Raw genomic sequence first — 2500 nt, forward strand, 5'->3', positions numbered from 1 at the left:
AACCCAATACCCGTGAAAAGGGAATGTTCATTTTCAATGCTTGTATTGTTGTGAATGTGGAGTGGTCGGGTTGTTGTAATTTTTTTCCTGGGAGCTAAGCAAAATGAAAGAATGATTCCCACAAAATTTCAGAATTTTTTGACCACTCTAGCTATTTTTTCTAATTTCTTATTATTTAATATTTAAAAATTCATTAAAAAAAATTGGTTGGTTGAAAAACTATGAAACTTGATTTCTAGATCCACTAGAATGTCCAATTCATGAATCAATTGAGTTCATGGAAAAAAAACATTCTAAAACTTGAGATATTTGACCGTATGACCGCTCAAAAAAATCGTATCTAGGCCTGGCAGACCAAAAATGCCTCAAAATGTACTATACAGGGGGGTGACTAGTCTGCATGGGCTGGCCACGGGGCTACCCCCTATATCTTCCGCCACCCCCACGCCCCAAGCACTATGCGCCGCACATGGGCATATGCTTGGGGCGTCGGGGTGGTGGTCGGAGGTCGAGGGCGGTTGACGGCGGTGGTGCGGTGGCGGAACGCGCACGGTGGGTAGTGTCGGAACGTTCCCGCGCGCTCGCCAGCCCCGCCCTGCCCCACCCGCGTGCGCCCCGCCCGCTTGCCCCCGCGCGCTCGCCCTCATGCTCCAGCGCGCGCGCGCCCTCATGCTCCAGCGCGCGCGCGCCCTCATGCTCCAGCGCGCGCGCGCCCTCATGCTCCAGCGCGCGCGCGCCCTCATGCTCCAGCGCGCGCGCGCCCCCGCCCCGCCCCGCCCGCGCGTCCCAGCGCGCGCGCGCCCCCGTCCCGCCCCGCCCGCGCGTCCCAGCGCGCGCGCGCGCCCTGTCCCGCCCCGCCCGCGTGCTCCCGCGCGCGCGCCCCCCGCCCCGCCCGCGCGTGCTCCCCATCCATCACCCATTAATTGTGGAAGTACATGTGGAGTGGTCAGTTTGTTGTAAATTTTTTTCTGGGAGCTAAGAAACATGAAAGAATGATTCTCACAAAATTTCAGATTTTTTTGTCAACTCTAGATATTTTTTCTAATTTCTTATTATTTAATATTTAAAAATTCATTAAAAAAAATTGGTTGGTTTAAAAATTATGAAACTTGATTTCTAGATCCATTAGAATGTCCAATTCATGAATCAATTGAGTTCATAGAAAAAAACATTCTAAAACTTGAGATATTTGGTCGTATGACCGCTCAGAAAAATCATATCTAGGCCTGGCAGACCAAAAATGCCTCAAAATGTACTATATAGGGGGGTGACTAGTCTGCATGGGCTGGGCACGGGGGTACCCCTATATCTTCCGCCACCCCCATGCCCCAAGCACTATGCGCCGCACATGGGCATATGCTAGGGGCGTGGGGGTGGTGGTCGGCGGACGAGGGCGGTTGACGGCGGCCGTGCGGTGGTGAAACTTGCACGGTGAGGCAGTGTTGGGTGCGCCTTTGGGCGTGCGACATGAACCTTGTTGAGAATGGAATGTTGCGATGTTGCCTTCTAACTTGGGCTGGCTTGAGGATGGTTGATGGCTGGTACGATGATGAAACATGCAAGGTGTGGTGGAGTTGGGTGCCTTCGGGCGTGCGGCATGAACCTCGTTGAGTGTGTGACGTTGTGGTGATGCTTGGCTAGCCTTGGGCCAGCCCTATGTTTTGAAGGTGTGTGGTGCCAGAACATGTTCGATTGGTTGGAATCGGGTGCCTTTGGGCGTGCGACATGAGCCTCGTTGAGCACGGAATGTTGCGATGTTGCCTTCCAACTGGGAATCTCTAGTGTGAGGACTGTGGATGGTTGCTGGTACGATGACGAAACATGCAAGGTGGGGTGGAGCTGGGTGCCTTCGGGAGTGCGGCATGAACCTCGTTGAGTGTGGGACGTTGTTGTGGTATGCCTCCCTTCCTTGGGCTAGCCCTATGTTTTGAAGGCTGCGTGGTGGCGGAACATGCTTGGTGGGGTAGTGTCAAATGACTTTGGGCGTGCGACATGAGACTTGTTGAGCATGGAATGTGGCCTTCTAACTTGGGCTGGCTTGAGGATGGTTGATGGCTGGTACGATGATGAAACATGCAAGGTGGGGTGGAGTTGGGTGCCTTCGGGCGTGCGGCATGAACCTCGTTGAGTGTGTGACGTTGTGGTGATGCTTGGCTAGCCTTGGGCCAGCCCTATGTTTTGAAGGTGTGTGGTGCCAGAACATGTTCGATTGGTTGGAATCGGGTGCCTTTGGGCGTGCGACATGAGCCTCGTTGAGCACGGAATGTTGCGATGTTGCCTTCTAACTGGGAATCTCTAGTGTGAGGACTGTGGATGGTTGCTGGTACGATGACGAAACATGCAAGGTGGGGTGGAGCCGGGTGCCTTCGGGAGTGCGGCATGAACCTCGTTGAGTGTGGGACGTTGTTGTGGTATGCCTCCCTTCCTTGGGCTAGCCCTATGTTTTGAAGGCTGCGTGGTGGCGGAACATGCTTGGTGGGGTAGTGTCAAATGACTTTGG

The sequence above is a fragment of the Cucurbita pepo genome, unplaced genomic scaffold (genome assembly GCF_057944985.1).
Source record: "Cucurbita pepo subsp. pepo isolate OVF unplaced genomic scaffold, ASM5794498v1 scafford_7, whole genome shotgun sequence".
In the NCBI taxonomy this organism is placed as follows: Eukaryota; Viridiplantae; Streptophyta; class Magnoliopsida; order Cucurbitales; family Cucurbitaceae; genus Cucurbita; species Cucurbita pepo.